At 30.9% G+C, this 25,316-nt stretch overlaps 22 non-coding genes across 22 annotated transcripts; 10 read left to right on the top strand and 12 right to left on the bottom strand.

Moving 5' to 3' along the window:
* Nucleotides 1–1,224: 1,224 nt before the first annotated feature.
* Nucleotides 1,225–1,331, top strand: trnal-caa (transfer RNA leucine (anticodon CAA)). Its single transcript has 2 exons — nucleotides 1,225–1,262; nucleotides 1,286–1,331. It is a non-coding gene; the product is annotated as a tRNA-Leu (tRNA).
* A 1,141-nt stretch (nucleotides 1,332–2,472) lies between these two features.
* trnal-caa (transfer RNA leucine (anticodon CAA)) lies at nucleotides 2,473–2,579 on the bottom strand. The gene is made up of 2 exons: nucleotides 2,542–2,579; nucleotides 2,473–2,518 (listed from the first exon to the last, which is right to left on the bottom strand). It is a non-coding gene; the product is annotated as a tRNA-Leu (tRNA).
* Nucleotides 2,580–3,010: 431 nt separating this feature from the next.
* Nucleotides 3,011–3,117, top strand: trnal-caa (transfer RNA leucine (anticodon CAA)). Its single transcript has 2 exons — nucleotides 3,011–3,048; nucleotides 3,072–3,117. It is a non-coding gene; the product is annotated as a tRNA-Leu (tRNA).
* A 1,119-nt stretch (nucleotides 3,118–4,236) lies between these two features.
* trnal-caa (transfer RNA leucine (anticodon CAA)) lies at nucleotides 4,237–4,343 on the bottom strand. Its single transcript has 2 exons — nucleotides 4,306–4,343; nucleotides 4,237–4,282 (listed from the first exon to the last, which is right to left on the bottom strand). It is a non-coding gene; the product is annotated as a tRNA-Leu (tRNA).
* A 760-nt stretch (nucleotides 4,344–5,103) lies between these two features.
* trnal-caa (transfer RNA leucine (anticodon CAA)) lies at nucleotides 5,104–5,210 on the top strand. The gene is made up of 2 exons: nucleotides 5,104–5,141; nucleotides 5,165–5,210. It is a non-coding gene; the product is annotated as a tRNA-Leu (tRNA).
* A 447-nt stretch (nucleotides 5,211–5,657) lies between these two features.
* Nucleotides 5,658–5,764, bottom strand: trnal-caa (transfer RNA leucine (anticodon CAA)). The gene is made up of 2 exons: nucleotides 5,727–5,764; nucleotides 5,658–5,703 (listed from the first exon to the last, which is right to left on the bottom strand). It is a non-coding gene; the product is annotated as a tRNA-Leu (tRNA).
* A 1,619-nt stretch (nucleotides 5,765–7,383) lies between these two features.
* On the bottom strand, nucleotides 7,384–7,490 carry trnal-caa (transfer RNA leucine (anticodon CAA)). The gene is made up of 2 exons: nucleotides 7,453–7,490; nucleotides 7,384–7,429 (listed from the first exon to the last, which is right to left on the bottom strand). It is a non-coding gene; the product is annotated as a tRNA-Leu (tRNA).
* A 760-nt stretch (nucleotides 7,491–8,250) lies between these two features.
* Nucleotides 8,251–8,357, top strand: trnal-caa (transfer RNA leucine (anticodon CAA)). Its single transcript has 2 exons — nucleotides 8,251–8,288; nucleotides 8,312–8,357. It is a non-coding gene; the product is annotated as a tRNA-Leu (tRNA).
* A 447-nt stretch (nucleotides 8,358–8,804) lies between these two features.
* On the bottom strand, nucleotides 8,805–8,911 carry trnal-caa (transfer RNA leucine (anticodon CAA)). The gene is made up of 2 exons: nucleotides 8,874–8,911; nucleotides 8,805–8,850 (listed from the first exon to the last, which is right to left on the bottom strand). It is a non-coding gene; the product is annotated as a tRNA-Leu (tRNA).
* A 1,079-nt stretch (nucleotides 8,912–9,990) lies between these two features.
* On the bottom strand, nucleotides 9,991–10,097 carry trnal-caa (transfer RNA leucine (anticodon CAA)). The gene is made up of 2 exons: nucleotides 10,060–10,097; nucleotides 9,991–10,036 (listed from the first exon to the last, which is right to left on the bottom strand). It is a non-coding gene; the product is annotated as a tRNA-Leu (tRNA).
* Nucleotides 10,098–10,857: 760 nt separating this feature from the next.
* trnal-caa (transfer RNA leucine (anticodon CAA)) lies at nucleotides 10,858–10,964 on the top strand. Its single transcript has 2 exons — nucleotides 10,858–10,895; nucleotides 10,919–10,964. It is a non-coding gene; the product is annotated as a tRNA-Leu (tRNA).
* A 441-nt stretch (nucleotides 10,965–11,405) lies between these two features.
* On the bottom strand, nucleotides 11,406–11,512 carry trnal-caa (transfer RNA leucine (anticodon CAA)). Its single transcript has 2 exons — nucleotides 11,475–11,512; nucleotides 11,406–11,451 (listed from the first exon to the last, which is right to left on the bottom strand). It is a non-coding gene; the product is annotated as a tRNA-Leu (tRNA).
* An 842-nt stretch (nucleotides 11,513–12,354) lies between these two features.
* On the top strand, nucleotides 12,355–12,461 carry trnal-caa (transfer RNA leucine (anticodon CAA)). Its single transcript has 2 exons — nucleotides 12,355–12,392; nucleotides 12,416–12,461. It is a non-coding gene; the product is annotated as a tRNA-Leu (tRNA).
* Nucleotides 12,462–13,391: 930 nt separating this feature from the next.
* Nucleotides 13,392–13,498, bottom strand: trnal-caa (transfer RNA leucine (anticodon CAA)). The gene is made up of 2 exons: nucleotides 13,461–13,498; nucleotides 13,392–13,437 (listed from the first exon to the last, which is right to left on the bottom strand). It is a non-coding gene; the product is annotated as a tRNA-Leu (tRNA).
* A 3,572-nt stretch (nucleotides 13,499–17,070) lies between these two features.
* trnal-caa (transfer RNA leucine (anticodon CAA)) lies at nucleotides 17,071–17,177 on the bottom strand. Its single transcript has 2 exons — nucleotides 17,140–17,177; nucleotides 17,071–17,116 (listed from the first exon to the last, which is right to left on the bottom strand). It is a non-coding gene; the product is annotated as a tRNA-Leu (tRNA).
* Nucleotides 17,178–18,332: 1,155 nt separating this feature from the next.
* trnal-caa (transfer RNA leucine (anticodon CAA)) lies at nucleotides 18,333–18,439 on the bottom strand. The gene is made up of 2 exons: nucleotides 18,402–18,439; nucleotides 18,333–18,378 (listed from the first exon to the last, which is right to left on the bottom strand). It is a non-coding gene; the product is annotated as a tRNA-Leu (tRNA).
* A 578-nt stretch (nucleotides 18,440–19,017) lies between these two features.
* Nucleotides 19,018–19,124, bottom strand: trnal-caa (transfer RNA leucine (anticodon CAA)). Its single transcript has 2 exons — nucleotides 19,087–19,124; nucleotides 19,018–19,063 (listed from the first exon to the last, which is right to left on the bottom strand). It is a non-coding gene; the product is annotated as a tRNA-Leu (tRNA).
* A 1,796-nt stretch (nucleotides 19,125–20,920) lies between these two features.
* Nucleotides 20,921–21,027, top strand: trnal-caa (transfer RNA leucine (anticodon CAA)). Its single transcript has 2 exons — nucleotides 20,921–20,958; nucleotides 20,982–21,027. It is a non-coding gene; the product is annotated as a tRNA-Leu (tRNA).
* Nucleotides 21,028–21,970: 943 nt separating this feature from the next.
* Nucleotides 21,971–22,077, top strand: trnal-caa (transfer RNA leucine (anticodon CAA)). The gene is made up of 2 exons: nucleotides 21,971–22,008; nucleotides 22,032–22,077. It is a non-coding gene; the product is annotated as a tRNA-Leu (tRNA).
* Nucleotides 22,078–23,486: 1,409 nt separating this feature from the next.
* trnal-caa (transfer RNA leucine (anticodon CAA)) lies at nucleotides 23,487–23,593 on the top strand. Its single transcript has 2 exons — nucleotides 23,487–23,524; nucleotides 23,548–23,593. It is a non-coding gene; the product is annotated as a tRNA-Leu (tRNA).
* Nucleotides 23,594–24,000: 407 nt separating this feature from the next.
* trnal-caa (transfer RNA leucine (anticodon CAA)) lies at nucleotides 24,001–24,107 on the bottom strand. Its single transcript has 2 exons — nucleotides 24,070–24,107; nucleotides 24,001–24,046 (listed from the first exon to the last, which is right to left on the bottom strand). It is a non-coding gene; the product is annotated as a tRNA-Leu (tRNA).
* A 474-nt stretch (nucleotides 24,108–24,581) lies between these two features.
* Nucleotides 24,582–24,688, top strand: trnal-caa (transfer RNA leucine (anticodon CAA)). The gene is made up of 2 exons: nucleotides 24,582–24,619; nucleotides 24,643–24,688. It is a non-coding gene; the product is annotated as a tRNA-Leu (tRNA).
* The last annotated feature ends 628 nt before the right edge of the window (nucleotides 24,689–25,316 follow it).

Here is a 25,316-nt window from a genome sequence, read left to right on the forward strand (position 1 = left end):
TAAATGAAATCACACTAATATTCTCGGAGATCCAAAAGGGTCCCACTCATAAAAGTGTTAAAATAAGTCGTATATTATTATTTTTTTTTACTTTGAACTTTTAATTCTCTAAATCAACTTTAGATCCATTTGTCGATTTTAAGTTTTTATATGTTTTTTGTTTTTCTATTTTTGTCATTGAAAAAAATAGTTTTTTTTATGGCAAACACACAAAATATGCAGAATTTCCCCCTAAAAGTGGAATATTTGATGTGAAGTAATTGGAGCCTTCAATAGGTCAATAATTTATAACAACATTGCTTTTGATTCTTTATTATTTTTTGAGCAATGACAGTTTAAAAAAAAATCACACTAAAATTCTCAGGATCCAAAAGGGTCCCACGCATAAAAGTGTTAAAATAAGTCTTACATTTTTTGTTTTTAACTTTCAACTTTGAAATCGCTAAATCAACTTAAGACACATTTGTCGATTATACGTTTTTGTATATTTTTTGTTTTTTTAAATTTTATTTTTGTCATAGAAAAATTGTTTCTAGTGTCGAGTGTCTACTTTGAAGTGTGTGCAGTATAAAATAAGTAAAACATCAATACAGTATTTGTTTTCCTTTTTTTGTTAAAATTCTGTGCTTTTTCAGATTAAAGTTAAAAAGAACACCTCAAACATTTGGAACAAATTCCTAAAACGACATTTTGATATAAAATTAGGACACAACAAACACAAAGAAAACGACAGCGCAATTCTATCATATGACAGGAAGTTGCTCTTATTTTCCAAACTTTGTGACCTTGAGTCTGGCGCCTTAGACCACTCTGCCATCCTGACATGTGACAACATACACTTACTGTACAATATCTGCTCTCAGGTGCAATAAACCTATTCTGATTCTGATTCTGATATATATATATATTTTTAAAATTATTATTTTTTTTAAATTTTTTAAATTTTTTTTTATATTCCATCCAAATCATTGCAACTTTTGACACAACTTTCTGTAAAAACTGCTGCGAATTGAAGTATTTTAGGACACAACAAACACAAAGAAATAGACGGGGAAATTCTGACAAATGACAGGAAGTTGCTCTTATTCTCCAAACTTTAACTTTGCAGTATATTTTCTTGGTAAATGAGAAACCATGAGATATTATCATCACAGCTAGTTACACACATCTCTAACATGTAGATGCTGCCTGGTTACTAGGTCATACACTAGGTAGTAGTCATATGTCAGGATGGCCGAGTGGTCTAAGGCGCCAGACTCAAGGTCACACCTTCCCTGCTTGGGAATTCTGGTCTCCAGTTGGAGGCGTGGGTTCAAATCCCACTTCTGACATTGAACTTTTGGGGCCAAGTTAAAGTTTGGAGAATAAGACCAACTTCCTGTCATATGTCAGAATTTCACCGTCTATTTCTTTGTGTTTGTTGTGTCCTAAAATACTTCAATTCGCAGCAGTTTTTAAAGAAAGTTGTGTCAAAAATTGCAATGATTTTGAAGCATATTTCTTTTTTCATTAAATTTAAATCAAAATGTGATTTTAGGAATTTGTTCCCAGTTTTAGGTGTTTTTTTTAACCTTAATCTCAAGAAGCACATGATTTTAACAAAAAAAGGAAAACAAATACTGTATAAATGTTTTACTTATTTTATATTGCACAGACTTAAAAGTAGACACTTGACACTAGAAACAATTTATACAAAAACGTATAATCGACACGTGTATCTTAAGTTGATTTGGCAATTTTAAAAGTTGGAAGTAAAAAAAAAATGTATTCATTATTTTAACACTTTTATGAGTGGGACCCTTTTGGATCCTAGAAAATTTTAGAGTGATTTATTTTCTTTTTTTTTTACTATCTTTGTTCAAAACAGAATAATGAATCATAATAAATGTTGTTATGAATTATTGACCTATTGAAGGCTCCAATTACTTCACATCAAATATTCCACTTTTAGGGGGAAATTACTGCATATTTTGTGTGTTTGCCATAAAAAAAATGTTTAGGACAAAAGTAGAATTAAAAAAAAAAAAAAAAAAAAAAAAAAAAAATATATATATATATATATATATATATATATATATATATATATATATATATATATATATATATATATATATATATATATATATATATATATATATATATATATATATATATATGTGTATAAAAACTTGTTTTTTTCTTATATATTATAACCTTATAATCGACAAATGGATCTGAAGTTGATCTAGAGATTTAAATTGAGAGTTTGGCTCTTGAAACTGTGGCCCTCTTCATGATGTAGTTGAATAGCCCTGAAATAGGAAGAGACAACATCACACAGCAAACAACATGTAAACACACTACCACTACTACTACTACTACTATGAGGGAATAATGAATAACAAATGTTTGTTTGTGGACAAGGAGACTACAGCCATTCAATCTCAGGGTAAGAGAATTTCAAAGATTTCAAACTTTGCCCTAAAACTTCATTGTCAGAAGTGGGATTTGAACCCACGCCTCCAACTGGAGACCAGAATTCCCAAGCAGGGAAGGTGTGACCTTGAGTCTGGCGCCTTAGACCGCTCGGCCATCCTGACATATGACAACAGCTTACATGTATGACCTGGTAACCAGGCAGCATCTACATGATAGACATGTTGACGTGTGATGATCATATCTCATGGTTTCTCATGTTTTTTTATTTATTTTTTATTTATTTATTTATTTTATTTTTTATTTTTTAAATTTTTTTTTTATATTCCATCCAAATCATTGCAACTTTTGACACAACTTTCTGTAAAAACTGCTGCGAATTGAAGTATTTTAGGACACAACAAACACAAAGAAATAGACGGGGAAATTCTGACATATGGCAGGAAGTTGGTCTTATTCTCCAAACTTTAACTTTGCAGTATATTTTCTTGGTAAATGAGAAACCATGAGATATTATCATCACAGCTAGTTACACACATCTCTAACATGTAGATGCTGCCTGGTTACCAGGTCATACACTAGTTGGTAGTCATATGTCAGGATGGCCGAGTGGTCTAAGGCTCCAGACTCAAGGTCACACCTTCCCTGCTTGGGAATTCTGGTCTCCAGTTGGAGGCGTGGGTTCAAATCCCACTTCTGACAATGAAGTTTTAGGGCAAAGTTTGAAATCTTTGAAATTCTCTTACCCTAAGATTGAATGGCTGTAGTCTCCTTGTCCACAAACAAACATTTGTTATTCATTATTCCCTCATAGTAGTAGTAGTAGTAGTGGTAGTGTGTTTACATGTTGTTTGCTGTGTGATGTTGTCTCTTCCTATTTCAGGGCTATTCAACTACATCATGAAGAGGTTTTTACTTTCAACTTTTCAAATCGCTAAAGCATCTTACGATCCATTTGTCGATTTTAAGTTTTTATATATTTTTTTGTTTTTTAATTCTATTTTTGTCATTAATAAAATAGTTTTTTTTATGGCAAACACACACAATATGTATTCCCACTCATACAAGTGTTAAAATAAGTCATACATTTGTTTTTTATTTTAACTTTTAACATTTAACTCTCTAGATCAACTTCAGATCCATTTGTCGATTACACGTTTGTATCTATTTTTTGTTTGATTAATTCTATTTTTCTCATAAGAAAAAAGTTTTTTATGGCAAACACACAATATATTCGATATTTTCCCCTAAAAGTGGAATATTTGATTTGAAGTTATTGGAGCCTTAAATAGGTCGATAATTTAAAACAACATTGATTTTGATTCATTATTATTTTTTGAGCAATGACAGTTTAAAAAAAAATAAAATCACACAAAAATTCTCAGGGATCCAAAAGGGTCCCACTCATAAAAGTGTTAAAATAATTAATACATTTTTTTTTAACTTTCATCTTTAAAATTGCTAAATCAACTTAAAATACACGTGTCGATTATACGTTTTTGTATATTTTTTAGTTTTTTTAAATTCTATTTTTGTCATAGAAAAATTGTTTCTAGTGTCGAGTGTCTACTTTTAAGTGTGTGCAGTATAAAATAAGTAAAACATCAATACAGTATTTGTTTTCCTTTTTTTGTTAAAATTCTGTGCTTTTTCAGATTCAAGTTAAAAAGAACACCTAAAACATTGGGAACACATTCCTAAAATCACATTTTGATTCAAAGTTAGGACACAAAAAATACAAAGAAAATGACGGCGCAATTCTATCACATGACAGGAAGTTGCTCTTATTTTCTAAACTTTGATTTTGCCCCAAAATTTCAGTGTCAGAAGTGGGATTTGAACCCACGCCTCCAACTGGAGACCAGAATTCCCAAGCAGGGAAGGTGTGACCTTGAGTCTGGCGCCTTAGACCACTCGGCCATCCTGACATGTGACAAAAATCACTTACTGTACAATATCTGCTCTCAGTTGTTGATGTGCCGCATTTTACCTGCCAGAATCCCACTTCTGACATTATACTTTTTGTTATCAATTATTATGAATGATTTAAAATCAGTTCAAAATGGTGTTACCTTGTATAAAAAAAGGATTAATGACTATATAAATTAATTGAAATAGGAAGTGAGGATGCTGGTGTGTTGCTAAATGTTTATATACTACAATACAACTGATCGGAAAAAATACTTTAAAAAAGTAATTCATTATAGTTACTTGTTGCTTTACCAAAATAGTAACTAAATTACCAACGGAATGACTTTTTAATAAATGTAATTAATTACTAGTAAAAGTTCTGAATGTGCTAATTTAAAAAAATAATAATTTAAGAGATGTTTCATGAGAGCAGAGTGCGTGTTGGTTGAAAGAGTGTCGGTGGAGTGATTGATTGAAGCCAAAAAGTTAGCATAAAATGCTAGCATGCTAACATTAGGTTGTTATCATGGGAACAGTTAGCATACTTTCAAGATGGAGACAGCTGTGTGTCTGCTCTGTCGTCCACAAGTTTCAGACATTCTCCGTGTATGTTTTACACTTGAAAAGTGTGTGTCCATCTTCAACTGTTGACAACCATCTTTAGCAGTCATTTTTCTTGGTAAATGAGAAACCATGAGATATGATCATCACACCTCAACATGTCTATCATGTAGATGCTGCATGTTTACCAGGTCATACATGCAAATGAGGCCACATGTCAGGATGGCCGAGTGGTCTAAGGCGCCAGACTCAAGATCACACCTTCCCTGCTTGGGAATTCTGGTCTCCAGTTGGAGGCGTGGGTTCAAATCCCACTTCTGACACTGAAGTTTTAGGGCAAAGTTTGAAATCTGTTTTGAATTCTCTTACCCTGAGATTGAATGTCTGTAGTCTCCTTGTCCACAAACAAGATATTGTAGTATTGAAACCTTGTCACTTCCTTGATTTGTTATTCATTATTCCCTCATAGTAGTAGTAGTAGTAGTGGTAGTGTGTTTACATGTTGTTTGCTGTGTGATGTTGTCTCTTCCTATTTCAGGGCTATTCAACTACATCATGAAGAGGGCCACAGTTTCAAGAGCCAAACACTCAGGGGCCGGACATCAAAATGTGGTTGTTTCGTCATAAAGTTCCAGCGTGTGCAGCTAGTTAACAACATGAAGAAGCTAACTAAATATGACATGAAGCTGCATTTAAGCTCAGCTGTGTTTGTTATGTGCTTTTGCTGCCACCTAGTGTCTACTTTTTAGTCTGTTCGGCAAAAGGGTCAGTGTCAGAAGTGGGATTTGAACCCACGCCTCCAACTGGAGACCAGAATTCCCAAGCAGGGAAGGTGTGACCTTGAGTCTGGCGCCTTAGACCGCTCGGCCATCCTGACATATGACAATATTCACTTACTGTACAATATCTGCTCTCAGTTGCAATAAAACTATTCTGATTCTGATTCTGATATATATATATTTTTTTAAAATTATTATTTTTTTAAATTTTAAATTTTTTTTTTTATATTCCATCCAAATTATTGCAACTTTTGACAACTTTCTGTAAAAACTGCTGCGAATTGAAGTATTTTAGGACACAACAAACACAAAGAAATAGACGGGGAAATTCTGACAGATGACAGGAAGTTGGTCTTATTTTCCAAACTTTAACTTTGCAGTATATTTTCTTGGTAAATGAGAAACCATGAGATATTATCATCACAGCTAGTTACACACATCTCTAACATGTAGATGCTGCCTGGTTACTAGGTCATACACTAGGTAGTAGTCATATGTCAGGATGGCCGAGCGGTCTAAGGCGCCAGACTCAAGGTCACACCTTCCCTGCTTGGGAATTCTGGTCTCCAGTTGGAGGCGTGGGTTCAAATCCCTGACATTGAAGTTTTAGGGCAAAGTTTGAAATCTTTGAAATTCTCTTACCCTAAGATTGAATGGCTGTAGTCTCCTTGTCCACAAACAAAATATTTGTTATTCATTATTCCCTCATAGTAGTAGTAGTAGTAGTGGTAGTGTGTTTACATGTTGTTTGCTGTGTGATGTTGTCTCTTCCTATTTCAGGGCTATTCAACTACATCATGAAGAGGTTTTTACTTTCAAATTTTTAAATCGCTAAAGCATCTTACGATCCATTTGTCGATTTTAAGTTTTTATATATTTTTTTGTTTTTTAAATTCTATTTTTGTCATTAAAAAAATTGTTTTTTTTATGGCAAGCACACACAATATGTATTCCCACTCATAAAAGTGTTAAAATAAGTCGTACATTTGTTTTTTAATTTTAACTTTTAACATTTAACTCTCTAGATCAACTTCAGATCCATTCGTCGATTATACGTTTGTATCTATTTTTTGTTTGATTAATTCTATTTTTCTCATAAATTTTTTTTATTTTTATGGCAAACACACAATATATTCGATATTTTCCCCTAAAAGTGGAATATTTGATTGGAAGTTATTGAAGCCTCAATAGGTCAATAATTTAAAACAACATTGATTTTGATTAATTATTATTTTTTGAGCAATGACAGTTAAAAAAAAAAAAATCCCACAAAATATCTCAGGGATCCAAAAGGGTCCCACTCATAAAAGTGTTAAAATAAGTCATACATTTTTTTTTTACTTTCAACTTTTAAATCGCTAAATCAACTTAAGATCCATGTGTCGATTATACGTTTTTGTATATTTTTTAGTTTTTTAAATTCTATTTTTGTCATAGAAAAATTGTTTCTAGTGTCGAGTGTCTACTTTTAAGTGTGTGCAGTATAAAATAAGTAAAACATCAATACAGTATTTGTTTTCCTTTTTTTGTTAAAATTCTGTGCTTTTTCAGATTCAAGTTAAAAAGAACACCTAAAACATTGGGAACACATTCCTAAAATCACATTTTGATTCAAATTTAGGACACAAAAAATACAAAGAAAATGATGGCGCAATTCTATCACATGACAGGAAGTTGCTCTTATTTTCTAAACTTTGATTTTGCCCCAAAATTTCAGTGTCAGAAGTGGGATTTGAACCCACGCCTCCAACTGGAGACCAGAACTCCCAAGCAGGGAAGGTGTGACCTTGAGTCTGGCGCCTTAGACCGCTCGGCCATCCTGACATGTGACAACAATCACTTACTGTACAATTTCTGCTCTCAGTTGTTGATGTGCCGCTTTTTACCTGTCAGAATCCCACTTCTGACATTATACTTTTTGTTATCAATTATTATGAATGATTTAAAATCAGTTCAAAATTGTGTTACCCTGTATAAAAAAAAGGATTAATGACTATATAAATTAATTGAAACAGGAAGTGAGGATGCTGGTGTGTTGCTAAATGTTTATATACTACAATACAACTGATCGGAAAAATACTTTAAAAAAGTAATTCATTATAGTTACTTGTTGCTTTACCAAAATAGTAACTAAATTACCAACGGAATTACTTTTTAATAAATGTAATTAATTACTAGTAAAAGTTATGAATGCGCTAGTTTAAAAAAAATAAAAATTAAGAGATGCTTCATGAGAGCAGAGTGCGTGTTGGTTGAAAGAGTGTCGGTGGAGTGATTGATTGAAGCCAAAAAGTTAGCATAAAATGCTAGCATGCTAACATTAGATTGTTATCATGGGAACAGTTAGCATACTTCCAAGATGGAGACAGATGTCTGTCTGCTCTGTCGTCCACAAGTTTCAGACATTCTCCGTGTATGTTTTACACTTGAAAAGTGTGTGTCCATCTTCAACTGTTGACAACCATCTTTAGCAGTCATTTTTCTTGGTAAATGAGAAACCATGAGATATGATCATCACACTTCAACATGTCTATCATGTAGATGCTGCATGTTTACCAGGTCATACATGCAATTTAGGCCATATGTCAGGATGGCCGAGTGGTCTAAGGCGCCAGACTCAAGGTCACACCTTCCCTGCTTGGGAATTCTGGTCTCCAGTTGGAGGCGTGGGTTCAAATCCCACTTCTGACACTGAAGTTTTAGGGTAAAGTTTGAAATCTGTTTTGAATTCTCTTACCCTGAGATTGAATGGCTGTAGTCTCCTTGTCCACAAACAGGATATTGTAGTATTGAAACCTTGTCACTTCCTTGATTTGTTATTCATTATTCCCTCATAGTAGTAGTAGTAGTAGTGGTAGTGTGTTTACATGTTGTTTGCTGTGTGATGTTGTCTCTTCCTATTTCAGGGCTATTCAACTACATCATGAAGAGGGCCACAGTTTCAAGAGCCAAACACTCAGGGACCGCACATCAAAATGTGGATGTTTCGTCAGAAAGTTCCAGCGTGTGCAGCTAGTTAACAACATAAAGAAGCTAACTAAATATGACATGAAGCTGCATTTTAGCTCAGCTGTGTTTGTTATGTGCTTTTGCTGCCACCTAGTGTCTACTTTTCAGTCTGTGCGGCAAAAGGGCCAGTGTCAGAAGTGGGATTTGAACCCACGCCTCCAACTGGAGACCAGAATTCCCAAGCAGGGAAGGTGTGACCTTGAGTCTGGCGCCTTAGACCGCTCGGCCATCCTGACAGTTAAGAAGCAGCACATCAACAACTGAGAGCAGACTTTGTACAGTATGTGATTGTTTTATTTTGGTTTATTATGGTTAGTTTGTATGTTCTTTTTTGTCATAAAAAACCCCACAAAACTTAGTTTTTTCTGGCAAACATAAATAATATATATGCAGTATTTCCCCCCAAAAGTGGAATATTTGATGTGAAGTAATTGGAGCCTTCAATAAGTCAATAATTCATAACAACATTGACTTTTATTCATTATTATTTTTTGAGCAATGACAGTTTAAAAAAAAAAAAATCAGCTAAAATTCTCGGGGATCCAAAAGGGTCCGACTCATAAAAGTGTTAAAATAAGTCTTTTTTTTAATTTTTTTTTAAAACTTTTAACATTTAAATCTCTAGATCAACTTCGGATCCATTTGTCAATTATAAGTTTTTACATATTTTTTGTTTGATTAATTCTATTTTTGTCATATTTTTTAATTTTTTATGGCAAACACAAAATATTCGATATTTTCCCCTAAAAGTGGAATATTTGATGTGAAGTAATTGGAGTCTTAAACAGGTCAATAATTTATAACAACATTGATTTTGGTTCACTATTATTTTTTGAGCAATGACAGTTTAAAAAAAAAAAATCACACTGAAATTTTCGGGGATCCAAAAGGGTCCCACTGATAAAAGTGTTAAAATAAGTCATACATTTTTTTTTTTACTTTCAACTTTTAAATCGCTAAATCAACTTAAGATCCATGTGTCGATTATAAGTTTTTGTATATTTTTTAGTTTTTTAAATTCTATTTTTGTCATAGAAAAATTGTTTCTAGTGTCGAGTGTCTACTTTTAAGTGTGTGCAGTATAAAATAAGTAAAACATCAATACAGTATTTGTTTTCCTTTTTTTGTTAAAATTCTGTGCTTTTTCAGATTCAAGTGAAAAAGAACACCTAAAACATTGGGAACACATTCCTAAAATCACATTTTGATTCAAAGTTAGGACACAACAAACACAAAGAAAATGAGGGCGCAATTCTATCATATGACAGGAAGTTGCTCTTATTTTCTAAACTTTGATTTTGCCCCAAAATTTCAGTGTCAGAAGTGGGATTTGAACCCACGCCTCCAACTGGAGACCAGAATTCCCAAGCAGGGAAGGTGTGACCTTGAGTCTGGCGCCTTAGACCGCTCGGCCATCCTGACATGTGACAACAATCACTTACTGTACAATTTCTGCTCTCAGTTGTTGATGTGCCGCTTTTTACCTGTCAGAATCCCACTTCTGACATTATACTTTTTGTTATCAATTATTATGAATGATTTAAAATCAGTTCAAAATGGTGTTACCTTGTATAAAAAAAGGATTAATGACTATATAAATTAATTGAAATAGGAAGTGAGGATGCTGGTGTGTTGCTAAATGTTTATATACTACAATACAACTGATCGGAAAAAATACTTTAAAAAAGTAATTCATTATAGTTACTTGTTGCTTTACCAAAATAGTAACTAAATTACCAACGGAATTACTTTTTAATGAATGTAATTAATTACTAGTAAAAGTTATGAATGCGCTAGTTTAAAAAAAAAATAATTTAAGAGATGTTTCATGAGAGCAGAGTGCGTGTTGGTTGGGAGAGTGTCGGTGGAGTGATTGATTGAAGCCAAAAAGTTAGCATAAAATGCTAGCATGCTAACATTAGGTTGTTATCATGGGAACAATTAGCATACTTTCAAGATGGAGACAGATGTCTGTCTGCTCTCTCGTCCACAAGTTTCAGACATTCTCCGTGTATGTTTTACACTTGAAAAGTGTGTGTCCATCTTCAAGTGTTGACAACCATCTTTAGCAGTCATTTTTCTTGGTAAATGAGAAACCATGAGATATGATCATCACACTTCAACATGTCTATCATGTAAATGCTGCATGTTTACCAGGTCATAAATGCAATTCGGGCAATATGTCAGGATGACCGAGCGGTCTAAGGCGCCAGACTCAAGGTCACACCTTCCCTGCTTGGGAATTCTGGTCTCCAGTTGGAGGCGTGGGTTCAAATCCCACTTCTGACAATGAAGTTTTAGGGCAAAGTTTGAAATCTGAATTCTCTTACCCTGAGATTGAATGTCTGTAGTCTCCTTGTCCACAAACAAGACATTGTAGTATTGAAAGCTTGTCACTTCCTTGATTTGTTATTCATTATTCCCTCATAGTAGTAGTAGTAGTAGTGGTAGTGTGTTTACATGTTGTTTGCTGTATGATGTTGTCTCTTCCTATTTCAGGGCTATTCAACTACATCATGAAGAGGGCCACAGTTTCAAGAACCAAACACTCAGGGGCCGGACATCAAAACGTGGTTGTTTCGTCAGAAAGTTCCAGCGTGTGCAGCTAGTTAACAACATGAAGAAGCTAACTAAATATGACATGAAGCTGCATTTAAGCTCAGCTGTGTTTGTTATGTGCTTTTGCTGCCACCTAGTGTCTACTTTTCAGTCTGTGCGGCAAAAGGACAGTGTCAGAAGTGGGATTTGAACCCACGCCTCCAACTGGAGACCAGAATTCCCAAGCAGGGAAGGTGTGACCTTGAGTCTGGCGCCTTAGACCGCTCGGCCATCCTGACATGTGACTATGTTCACTTACTGTACAATATCTGCTCTCAGTTGCAATAAAACTATTCTGATTCTGATTCTATGTATATATATATTATATATATATATATATATATATATATATATATATATATATATATATATGTATGTATATATATATATATATATATATATATATATATATATAAATGTATATTTATATATATATATATATATATATATATATATATATGTATATATATATATATATATATATATATATATATATATATACATATATATATATATATGTATGTATATTTATATATATATATATATATATATATATATATATATATATATATATATATATATATATATATATATATATATATATATATATATATATATATATGTATATATATATGTATATATATATATACATATATATGTATGTATATTTTTATATATATATATATATATATATATATATATATATATATATATATATATATATATATATATATATATATATATATATATATATATATATATATACATTTTTATTTATTTTAATATTTTTAATTTTAATTTTTTTTTATTTTATATATTCTATCCAAATCATTGCAACTTTTGACACAACTTTTTGTAAAAACTGCTGCGAATTGAAGTATTTTAGGACACAACAAACACAAAGAAATAGACGGGGAAATTCTGACATATGACAGGAAGTTGCTCTTATTTTCCAAATTTTAACTTTGCAGTATATTTTCTTGGTAGATGAGAAACCATGAGATATTATCATCATACGTCAACGTCTCTAACATGTAGATGCTGCCTGGTTACTAGGTCATACACTAGGTGGTAGTCATATGTCAGGATGGCCGAGTGGTCTAAGGCGCCAGACTCAAGGTCACACCTTCCCTGCTTGGGAATTCTGGTCTCCATTTGGAGGCGTGGGTTCAAATCCCACTTCTGACAATGAAGTTTCAGGGCAAAGTTTGAAATCTTTGAAATTCTCTTACCCTGAGATTGAATGGCTGTAGTCTCCTTGTCCACAAACAAACATTTGTTATTCATTATTCCCTCATAGTAGTAGTAGTAGTAGTGGTAGTGTGTTTACATGTTGTTTGCTGTGTGATGTTGTCTCTTCCTATTTCAGGGCTATTCAACTACATCATGAAGAGGGCCACAGTTTCAAAAAAGTTTTATATATATATATAATTTTATTTTTTTTAAATTCTACTTTTGTCCTAAACATTTTTTTTTATGGCAAACACACAAAATATGCAGTAATTTCCCCCTAAAAGTGGAATATTTGATGTGAAGTAATTGGAGCCTTCAATAGGTCAATAATTCATAACAACATTTATTATGATTCATTATTATTTTTTGAGCAATGATAGTAAAAAAAAATAAAATAAATCACTCTAAAATTTTCTAGGATCCAAAAGGGTCCCACTCATAAAAGTGTTAAAATAATGAATACATTTTTTTTTTACTTCCAACTTTTAAAATTGCTAAATCAACTTAAGATACACGTGTCGATTATACGTTTTTGTATAAATTGTTTCTAGTGTCAAGTGTCTACTTTTAAGTCTGTGCAATATAAAATAAGTAAAACATTTATACAGTATTGGTTTTCCTTTTTTTGTTAAAATCATGTGCTTTTTGAGATTAAGGTTAAAAAAAACACCTAAAACTGGGAACAAATTCCTAAAATCACATTTTGATTTAAAGTTAATGAAAAAAGAAATATGCTTCAAAATCATTGCAATTTTTGACACAACTTTCTGTAAAAACTGCTGCGAAATTGAAGTATTTTAGGACACAACAAACACAATGCAATTCTGACATATGACAGGAAGTTGGTCTTATTCTCCAAACTTTAACTTGGCCCCAAAAGTTCAATGTCAGAAGTGGGATTTGAACCCACGCCTCCAACTGGAGACCAGAATTCCCAAGCAGGGAAGGTGTGACCTTGAGTCTGGCGCCTTAGACCACTCGGCCATCCTGACAGTTAAGAGGCAGCACATCAACAACTGAGAGCAGACTTTGTACAGTAAGTGATTGTTTTATTTTGGTTTATTATGTTTAGTTTGTATGTTCTTTTTTGTCATAAATAACCCCCCAAAACTTAGTTTTTTATGGCAAACACACAAAATATGCAGTATTTTCCCCCAAAAGTGGAATATTTGATGTGAAGTAATTGGAGCCTTCAATATGTCAATAATTTATAACAACATACATTTTGATTCATTATTATTTTTTCAGCAATGAAGTTAAAAAAAAAAAATCACACTAAAATTCTCGGGGATCCAAAAGGGTCCCACTCATAAAAGTGTTAAAATAATTCATGCATTTTTTTTTTTACTTTCAACTTTTAAATCTGTAAATCAACTTAAGTTCCATTTGTCGGTTTTAAGTTTTAATATTTTTTTTGTTTTTTAATTCTATTTTTGTCAATACATTTATTTATTTTTGGATAGAAAACACACAAAATATGCAATATTTTCCCCTAAAAGTGGAATATTAGATTTGAAGTAATTGGAGCCTTCAATATGTCAATAATTTATACCAACATGGATTTTGATTCATTATTATTTTTTGAGCAATGACAGTTTAAAAAATAATTAAAACCCCACTAATATTCTCGGGGATCCAAAAGGGTCCCACTCATAAAAGTGTTAAAATAAGTCGTATATTAATTTTTTTTTTACTTTGAACTTTTAATTCTCTAAATCAACTTTAGATCCATTTGTCGATTTTAAGTTTTTATATGTTTTTTGTTTTTTTAATTTTATTTTTGTCATTGAAAAAAAAAGTTTTTTTTAATGGCAAACACACAAAATATGCAATATTTCCCCCTAAAAGTGGAATATTTGATGTGAAGTAATTGGAGCCTTCAATAGGTCAATAATTTATACCAACATTGATTTTGATTCGTTATTATTTTTTGAGCAATGACAGTTTAAAAAATAAATAAAATCACACAAATATTTTCGGGGATCCAAAAGGGTCCCACTCATAAAAGTGTTAAAATAAGTCATATATTAATAATTGTTTTTACTTTTAACTTTTAATTCTCTAAATCAACTTTAGATCCATTTGTCGGTTCTAAGTTAGTATATGTTTTTTGTTTTTTTAATTCTATTTTTGTCATTAAAAAAATTGTTTTTTTTTGGATGGAAAACACACAAAATATGCAGAATTTCCCCCTAAAAGTGGAATATTTGATGTGAAATAATTGGAGCTTTCAATATGTCAATAATTTATAACAACATTAATTTTGATCCATTATTATTTTTTCAGCAATGACAGTTAAAAAAAAAAAAATCACACTAAAATTCTCGGGGATCCAAAAGGGTCCCACTCACAAAAGTGTTAAAATAATTCATGCATTTTTTTTTTTACTTTCAACTTTTAAATCTGTAAATCAACTTAAGTTCCATTTGTCGATTTTAAGTTTTAATATTTTTTTTGTTTTTTAATTCTATTTTTGTCAATAAATTTATTTATTTTTGGATGGAAAACACACAAAATATGCAATATTTCCCCCTAAAAGTGGAATATTTGATTTGAAGTAATTGGAGCCTTCAATATGTCAATAATTTATACCAACATGGATTTTGATTCATTATTATTTTTTGAGCAATGACAGTTTAAAAAAAATAATAAAATCACACCAATATTCTCGGGGATCCAAAAGGGTCCCACTCATATTAGTGTTAAAATAAGTCGTATATTAATTTTTTTTTTTACTTTGAACTTTTAATTCTCTAAATCAACTTTAGATCCATTTGTCGATTTTAAGTCTTTATATGTTTTTTGTTTTTTTAATTCTATTTTTGTCATTGAAAAAAAAAGTTTTTTTTAATGGCAAACACACAACATATGCAGAATTTCCCCCTAAAAGTCGAATATTTGATGTGAAGTAATTGGAGCCTTCAATAGGTCAATAATTCATAACAACATTGATTTTGATTCTTTATTATTTTTTGAGCAATGACTGTTTAAAAAAAAATCACACTCAAATTTTCAGGATCCAAAAGGGTCCCACTCATGAAAGTGTTGAAATAAGTTATACATTTTTTTTTTAACTTTCAACTTTGAAATCGCTAAATCAACTTAAGATATATTTGTCGATTATAAGTTTTTGTATATTTTTTGCTTTTTTAATTATATTTTTGTCATACAAAAATTGTTTTTAGTGTCGAGTGTCTACTTAAGACCGTGCAGTATAAAATAAGTAAAACATCAATAAAGTATGTGTTTTACTTTTTTTGTTGTTAAAATCCTGTGCTTCTTGAGATTAAGGTTAAAAAGAACACCTAAAACATTGGCAACACATTCCTAAAATCAGTTCAAAATTGTGTTACCTTGTATAAAAAAAAAATAATTAAATGAATATATAGATTAATTTAAATAGGATGTGAGGATGCTGGTGTGTTGCTAAATGTTTATATACTACATTACAAGTGATCGGAAAAAATACTTTAAAAAAGTAATTCATTATAGTTACTTTACAAAAATAGTAACTAAATCACCAACGGAATTACTTTTTAATCCTTTTCCTTCATAGTAGTAGTAGTAGTAGTAGTAGTAGTGTGTTTACATGTTGTTTGCTGTGTGATGTTGTCTCTTCCTATTTCAGGGCTATTCAACTACATCATGAAGAGGTTTTTACTTTCAAATATTTAAATCGCTAAAGCAACTTACGATCCATTTGTCGATTTTAAGTTTTTATATATTTTTTTGTTTTTTAATTCTATTTTTGTTATTAAAAAAAATGTTTTTTTAATGGCAAACACACACAATATGTATTCCCACTCATAAAAGTGTGAAAATAAGTCATACATTTGTTTTTTATTTTAACTTTTAACATTTAACTCTCTAGATCAACTCCAGATCCATTTGTCGATTATACGTTTGTATCTATTTTTTGTTTGATTAATTCTATTTTTCTCATAAAAAAAAAGTTTTTTATGGCAAACACACAATATATTCGATATTTTCCCCTAAAAGTGGAATATTTGATGTGAAGTTATTGGAGCCCTAAATAGGTCAGTAATTCATAACAACATTGATTTTGATTCATTATTATTTTTTGAGCAATGACAGTTTAAAAAAAAAAAAATCACACTAAAATTCTCAGGGATCCAAAAGGGTCCCACTCATAAAAGTGTTAAAATAAGTCATACATTTTTTTTTTACTTTCAACTTTTAAATCGCTAAATCAACTTAAAATACACGTGTCGATTATACGTTTTTGTATATTTTTTAGTTTTTTAAATTCTATTTTTGTCATAGAAAAATTGTTTCTAGTGTCGAGTGTCTACTTTTAAGTGTGTGCAGTATAAAATAAGTAAAACGTCAATGCAGTATTTGTTTTCCTTTTTTTGTTAAAATTCTGTGCTTTTTCAGATTAAAGTGAAAAAGAACACCTAAAACATTGGGAACAAATTCCTAAAATCACATTTTGATTTAAAGTTAGGACACAACAAACACAACGAAAATGAGGGCGCAATTCTATCATATGACAGGAAGTTGCTCTTATTTTCCAAACCTTGATTTTGCCCCAAAAGCACAATGTCTGAAGTGGGATTTGAACCCACGCCTCCAACTGGAGACCAGAATTCCCAAGCAGGGAAGGTGTGACCTTGAGTCTGGCACCTTAGACCGCTCGGCCATCCTGACAGTTAAGAAGCAGCACATCAACAACTGAGAGCAGACTTTGTACAGTAAGTGATTGTTTTATTTTGGTTTATTATGGTTAGTTGGTATGTTCTTTTTTGTCATAAAAAAACCCCAAAACTTATTTTTTTTCTGGCAAACATAAATAATATATGCAGTATTTCCCCCCAAAAGTGTAATATTTGATGTGAAGTAATTGGAGCCTTGAATAAGTCAATAATTCATAACAACATTGATTTTGATTCATTATTATTTTTTGAGCAATGACAGTTTAAAAAAAATAAAAATCCGCTAAAATTCTCGTAGATCTAAAAAGGGTCCCACTCCTAAAAGTGTTAAAATAAGTTTTTTTTTTCTTCTTTTAACTTTTAACATTTAAATCTCTAGATCAACTTCAGATCCATATGTCAATTATAAGTTTTTATGTATTTTTTGTTTAATTCTATTTTTTTCATATTTTTTAATTTTTTATGGCAAACACAAAATATTCGATATTTCCCCCTAAAAGTGGAATATTTGTTTTGAAGTAATTGGAGTCTTAAATAGGTCAATAATTTATAACAACATTGATTTTGGTTCTCTATTATTTTTTGAGCAATGACAGATTAAAAAAAAATAATCGCACTAAAATTCTCGGGGATCCAAAAGGGTCTCACTCATAAAAGTGTTACAATAAGACATACATTTTTTTTTTTTTACTTTCAACTTTTAAATCGCTAAATCAACTTAAGATACACACGTCGATTATAAGTTTTTGTATATATATATTTTTTTAATTACATTTTTGTCATAGAAAAATAGTTATAGTGTCGAGGGTCTACTTTTAAGTCTGTGCAGTATAAAATAAGTAAAACATCAATACAATATTTGTTTTCCTTTTTTTTTGTGTGAAAATCCTGTGCTTTTTGAGATTAAGGTTAAAAAGAACACCTACAACATTGGGAACACATTCCTAAAATCACATTTTGATTTAAAGTTAATGAAAAAATAAATATGCTTCAAAATCATTGCAACTTTTGACACAACTTTCTGTAAAAACTGCTGCGAGTTGAATTATTTTAGGACACAACAAACACAAAGAAATAGACGGTGAAATTCTGACATATGACAGGAAGTTGGTCTTATTCTCCAAACTTTAACTTGGCCCCAAAAGTTCAATGTCAGAAGTGGGATTTGAACCCACGCCTCCAACTGGAGACCAGAATTCCCAAGCAGGGAAGGTGTGACCTTGAGTCTGGCGCCTTAGACCGCTCGGCCATCCTGACATGTGAAACCATACACTTACTGTACAATATCTGCTCTCAGTTGTGATAAAACTATTCTGATTCTGATTCTGATATGTATATATATATATATATATATATATATATATATATATATATATATATATATATATATATATATATATATATATATATATATGTATATATATATATATATATATATATATATGTATATATATATATATATATATATATATATATATATATATATATATATATATATATATATATATATTTTTTTTTTTTTAAATTTATTTATTTTTTAAAATTATTTTTCCTTTTTTTTATGGTGAAAATCCTGTGCTTTTTTAGATTAATGTTAAAAAGAACACCTAAAACATTGGGAACACATTCCTAAAATCACATTTTGATTTAAAGTTAATGAAAAAATAAATATGCTTCAAAATCATTGCAATTTTTGACACAACTTTCTGTAAAAACTGCTAAGAATTGAAATATTTTAGGACACAACAAACTCAAAGAAATAGACGGTGAAATTCTGACATATGACAGGAAGTTGGTCTTATTCTCCAAACTTTAACTTGGCCCCAAAAGTTCAATGTCAGAAGTGGGATTTGAACCCACGCCTCCAACTGGAGACCAGAATTCCCAACCAGGGAAGGTGTGACCTTGAGTTTGGCGCCTTAGACCACTCGGCCATCCTGACAGTTAAGAAGCAGCACATCAACAACTGAGAGCAGACGTTGTACAGTAAGTGATTGTTTTATTTTGGTTTATTATGGTTAGTTTGTATGTTCTTTTTTGTCATAAAAAAACCCCCAAAACTTAGTTTTTTATGGCAAACACACAAAATATATGCAATATTTTCCCCCAAAAGTGGAATATTTGATGTGAAGTAATTGGAGCCTTCAATAGGTCAATAATTTATAACAACATTGATTTTGATTAATAATTTTTTTTGGAGCAATGACGGTTAAAAAAAAAAAAAAAAATCACACTAAAATTTTCAGGGATCCAAAAAAAGTGTTACAATAAGTCATACATTTAAAAAAAAAAAAAACTTTTAACATTTAAATCTGTACATCAAGTTCAGATCCATTTGTCGATTATACGTTTTTATATATTTTTTGTTTGTTTAATTCTGTTTTTGTCATTAAAAAAAATAGTTTTTTTTATGGCAAACACACAAAATATGCAATATTTCCCCTTAAAAGTGGAATATTTGATGTGAAGTAATTGGAGCCTTCAATAGGTCAATAAATCATAACAACATTGATTTTTATTAATTTCTTATTTTTTGAGCAATTACAGTTTACAAAATCACACTAAAATTCTCGGGGATCCAAAAGGGTCCCACTCATAAAAGTGTTAAAATAAGTCATACATTTTTTTTTTAAACTTTCAACTTTTAAATCTCTAAATCAACTTAAGATCCATTTGTTGATTATAAGTTTTGCTTGTACAGTAAGTGATTTTTTTAATTTTGGTTTGTTATAGTTAGTTTGGATGTTTAGCACTTGACAATACTGCTGATACTAAAGTGGCACCTGTTTAGCACTCAGCTTCTGGGGCTTGTTGCTCATCCTCCTTGTGTTCAGCCTCAAAAACATGAGCTTGTCATGGCCGTAACTACACCAGGGACATGTGTCATTTATCAGTGACAAAAAGAAGATGATATGACTGAAATAAACTTTGTGTGTTGTGCTGCATTGTCCTTCTGGTTAGACTAAGCTTTTAACCGGAAGTACAAGTGCTGTTCCTTCTTCTAGCCGACCATAGCGGTTTTTTTTCATCCATCACTCCAATCAACGTTTGTGAGATTTACAATATAACTAAAACAATTCTTATTTACTAAAGCGTCCCATGTTTGATGTCTGTAGGAGCGTTTTCATGCGTATTTGTACGCGCTATCTTAATGTAATGGAGCTAGAGTCGTTAGCATTCGCTTTTGCTAGTGTCTGCTTTTAATTCTGTGCGGCAAAAGGGCCAGATGTCTTCATCTTGGAAGTATGCTATCTGTTCCCATGATAACAACATAATGTTAGCATGATAGCATTGTATGCTAACTTTTTGGCTTCAATCAATCACTCTGCTCTCATGAAACGTCTCTTAAATTATTTTTTATTAACTAGCGCATTCATTACTTTTACTACTAAGTAATTACATTTATTAAAAAGTAATTCCGTTGGTGATATAGTTACTATTTTAGTAAATCAACAAGTAACTAAAATGAATTACTTTTTTAAAGTATTATTCTGATCTGTTTTAATGTAGTATATAAACATTTAGCAACACACCAGCATCCTCACTTCCTGTTTAATTAATTTGTATATTAATTTAATCCTTTTTTTATACAAGGTAACACAATTTTGAACTGATTTTAAATCATGATTTATTATTGACAACAAAAAGTTTAAAGTCAGAAGTGGGATTCTGGCAGGTAAAAAGCGGCACATCAACACTTGAGAGCAGATATTGTACAGTAAGTGATTGTTGTCATGTGTCAGGATGGCCGAGCGGTCTAAGGCGCCAGACTCAAGGTCACACCTTCCCTGCTTGGGAATTCTGGTCTCCAGTTGGAGGCGTGGGTTCAAATCCCACTTCTGACATTGAACTTTTGGGGCAAATTTAAAGTTTGGGAAATTTCTTTGTGTTTTTGTGTCCTAACTTTAAATCAAAATGTGATTTTAGGAATTTGTTACCAATGTTTTAGGTGTTCTTTTTAACCTTAATGCTAAAAAAGCACAGAATTTTAACAAAAAAAGGAAAACAAATACTGTATTGATGTTTTACTTATTTCATAGCTCAAAAAATAATAATGAATCAAAATCAAAGTAAAATATTGACATCAAATATTCCACTTTTAGGGGAAAATATTTAATATTTTGTGTGTTTGCCATAAAAAAAAAAAAATGTTCATGAGAAAAATAGAATTGATCAAACAAAAAATAGATACAAACTTGTAATTGACAAATGGATCTGAAGTTGATTTATGAATCATAATAAATGTTGTTATGAATTATTGACCTATTGAACGCTCCAATTACTTCACATCAAATATTCCACTTTTAGAGGGAAATATTGCATATTTTGTGTGTTTGCCATAAAAAACTATTTTTTTAATGACAACAATAGAATTAAACAAACAAAAAATAGGTAAAAACTTATATTCAACAAATGGATCTGAACTTGATCTACAGATTTAAATGTTAAAAGTTAAAAAAATAAATAATGTATGACTTATTGTAACACTTTTATGACTGGGACCCTTTTGGATCCCTGAGAATTTTAGTGTGATTGTTTTTTGTTTTTTTTAACTGTCATTGCTCAAAAAATAATAATGAATCAAAATCAATGTTTTTATGAATTATTGACCTATTGAAGGCTCCAATTACTTCACATCAAATATTACACTTTTGGCAGAAAAAAACAAGTTTTGGGGTTTTTTTTATGACAAAAAAGAACATACAAACTAACCATAATAAACCAAAATAAAACAATCACTTACTGTACAAAGTCTGCTCTCAGTTGTTAATGTGGTGCTTCTTGACTGTCAGGATGGCCGAGTGGTCTAAGGCGCCAGACTCAAGGTCACACCTTCCCTGCTTGGGAATTCTGGTCTCCAGTTGGAGGCGTGGGTTCAAATCCCACTTCTGATATTGAACTTTTGGGGCAAATTTAAATTTGGAAAATAAAAGCAACTTCCTGTCATATGATAGAATTTCACAGTCTATTTCTTTGTGTTTTTGTGTCCTAACTTTAAATCAAAATGTGGTTTTAGGAATGTGTTCCCAATGTTTTAGGTGTTCTTTTTAACTTTAAGCTAGAAAAGGACAGGATTTTAACAAAAAGAGGAAAACAAATACTGTATTGATGTTTTACTTATTTCATTGCTCAAAAAATAATAATGAATCAAAATCAATGTTGTTATAAAACATTGACATCAAATATTCCACTTTTAGGGGAAAATATTGAATATTTTGTGTGTTTGCCATAAAAAAAAAAATTTTCATGAGAAAAATAGAATTAATCAAACAAAAAATAGATAAAAACTTGTAATCGACAAATGGATCTGAAGTTGATTTACAGATTTAAAAGTTGAAATAAAAAAAAAAAAAATGTATGACTTATTTTAACACTTTTATGAGTGGGACCCTTTTGAATCTCCGAGAATTTTAGCAGAATTATATATATATAATATATATATATATATATATATATATATATATATATATATATATATATATATATATATAATATATATATATATATATATATATATATATATATATATATATATATATATATATATATATATATATATATATATATATATATATATATATATATATATATATATATATATATATATATATATATAACAAGTTAAAAAAATAATAATGTATGACTTATTTTAACACTTTTATGAGTGGGACCCTTTTGGATCCCTGAGAATTTTAGTGTGATTTTTATTAAATTTTTTAAACTTTAATTGCTCAAAAAATAAGAAATGAATCATAATAAATGTTGTTATGAATTATTGACCTATTGAAGGCTCTAATTACTTCACATCAAATATTCCACTTTTAGGGGGAAATATTGCATATTTTGTTTTTGCCATAAAAAAATTATTTTTTTTAATGACAACAATAGAATTAAACAAACAAAAAATAGGTAAAAACTTTTTTCAACAAATGCATCTGAACTTGATCTACAGATTTAAATGTTAAAAGTTAAAAAAAAAAAAATGTATGACTTATTTTAACACTTTTATGACTGGGACCCTTTTGGATCCCCGAGAATTTTATTGTGATTGTTTTTTGTTTTTTTTTAACTGTCATTGCTCAAAAAATAATAATGAATCAAAATCAATGTTTTTATGAATTATTGACCTATTGAACGCTCCAATTACTTCACATCAAATATTCCACTTTTGGCAGAAAAAACTAAGTTTTGGGTTTTTTTTATGACAAAAAAGAATATACAAACTAATCATAATAAACCAAAATAAAACAATCACTTACTGTACAAAGTCTGCTCTCAGTTGCTGATGTGATGCTTATCATATGTCAGGATGGCCGAGTGGTCTAAGGCGCCAGACTCAAGGTCACACCTTCCCTGCTTGGGAATTCTGGTCTCCAGTTGGAGTCGTGGGTTCAAATCCCACTTCTGACATTGACGTTCTGGGGAAAAGTTAAAGTTTGGAAAATAAGACCCTCTTTTATTTTAGGATTGAAACCTTGTCACTTCCTTGATTTGTTATTCATTATTCCCTCATAGTAGTAGTAGTAGTAGTGGTAGTTTGTTTACATGTTGTTTGCTGTGTGATGTTGTCTCTTCCTATTTCAGGGCTATTCAACTACATCATGAAGAGGGCCACAGTTTCAAGAACCAAACACTCAGGGGCCGCACATCAAAATGTGGATGTTTCGTCAGAAAGACTTCCAGCGTGTGCAGCTAGTTAGCAACATGAAGAAGCTAACTAAATATGACATGAAGCTGCATTTTAGCTCAGCTGTGTTTGTTATGTGCTTTTGCTGCCACCTAGTGTCTACTTTTCAGTCTGTGCGGCAAAAGCTCAATGTCAGAAGTGGGATTTGAACCCACGCCTCCAACTGGAGACCAGAATTCCCAAGCAGGGAAGGTGTGACCTTGAGTCTGGCGCCTTAGACCGCTCGGCCATCCTGACAGTTAAGAAGCAGCACATCAACAACTGAGAGCAGACTTTGTACAGTAAGTGATTGTTTTATTTTGGTTTATTATGTTTAGTTTTTATCTTCTTTTTTGTCATAAAAAAACCCAAAACTTAGTTTTTTCTGGCAAACATAAATAATATATGCAGTATTTCCCCCCAAAAGTGGAATATTTGATGTGAAGTAATTGGAGCCTTCAATAGGTCAATAATTTATAACAACATTGATTTTGATTCATTATTATTTTTTGAGCAATGACAGATTAAAAAAAAAAAATCCGCTAAAATCTCGTAGATCCAAAAGGGTCTTACTCATTTTTCTACAAGGTAACACAATTTTGAACTGATTTTAAATCATTAATTATAATTGATAACAAAAAGTATAATGTCAGAAGTGGGATTCTGGCAGGTAAAAAGCGGCACATCAACAACTGAGAGCAGATATTGTACAGTAAGTGATTGTTGTCACATGTCAGGATGGCCGAGTGGTGTAAGGCGCCAGACTCAAGGTCACACCTACCCTGCTTGGGAATTCTGGTCTCCAGTTGGAGGCGTGGGTTCAAATCCCACTTCTGACATTGATCTTTTGGGGCAAATTTAAAGTTTGGAAAATAAGAGCAACTTCCTGTCATATGATCGAATTTCACCGTCAATTTCGTTGTGTTTTTGTGTCCTAACTTTAAATCAAAATGAGATTTTAGGAATGTGTTCCCAAAGTTTTAGGTGTTCTTTTTAACCTTAATGCTAAAAAAAGCACAGAATTTTAACAAAAAAAGGAAAACAAATACTGTATTGATGTTTTACTTATTTCATTGCTCAAAAAATAATAATGAATCAAAATCAATGTTGTTATAAAATATTGACATCAAATATTCCACTTTTAGGGGAAAATATTTAATATTTTGTGTGTTTGCCATAAAAAAAAAATTTTTTCATGAGAAAAATAGAATTAATCAAACAAAAAATAGATAAAAACTTGTAATCGACAAATGGATCGGAAGTTGATTTACAGATTTAAAAGTTGAAAGTAAAAAAAAAAAAATGTAAGACTTATTTGAACACTTTTATGAGTGGGACCCTTTTGAATCTCCGAGAATTTTAGCAGATTTTTTTTTTAAACTGTCATTGCTCAAAAAATAATAATGAATCAAATTTAATGTTGTTATAAATTATTGACCTATTTAAGGCTCCAATTACTTCAAATGA

The sequence above is a fragment of the Entelurus aequoreus genome, linkage group LG02, assembly GCF_033978785.1.
Source record: "Entelurus aequoreus isolate RoL-2023_Sb linkage group LG02, RoL_Eaeq_v1.1, whole genome shotgun sequence".
NCBI lineage: Eukaryota > Metazoa > Chordata > Actinopteri > Syngnathiformes > Syngnathidae > Entelurus > Entelurus aequoreus.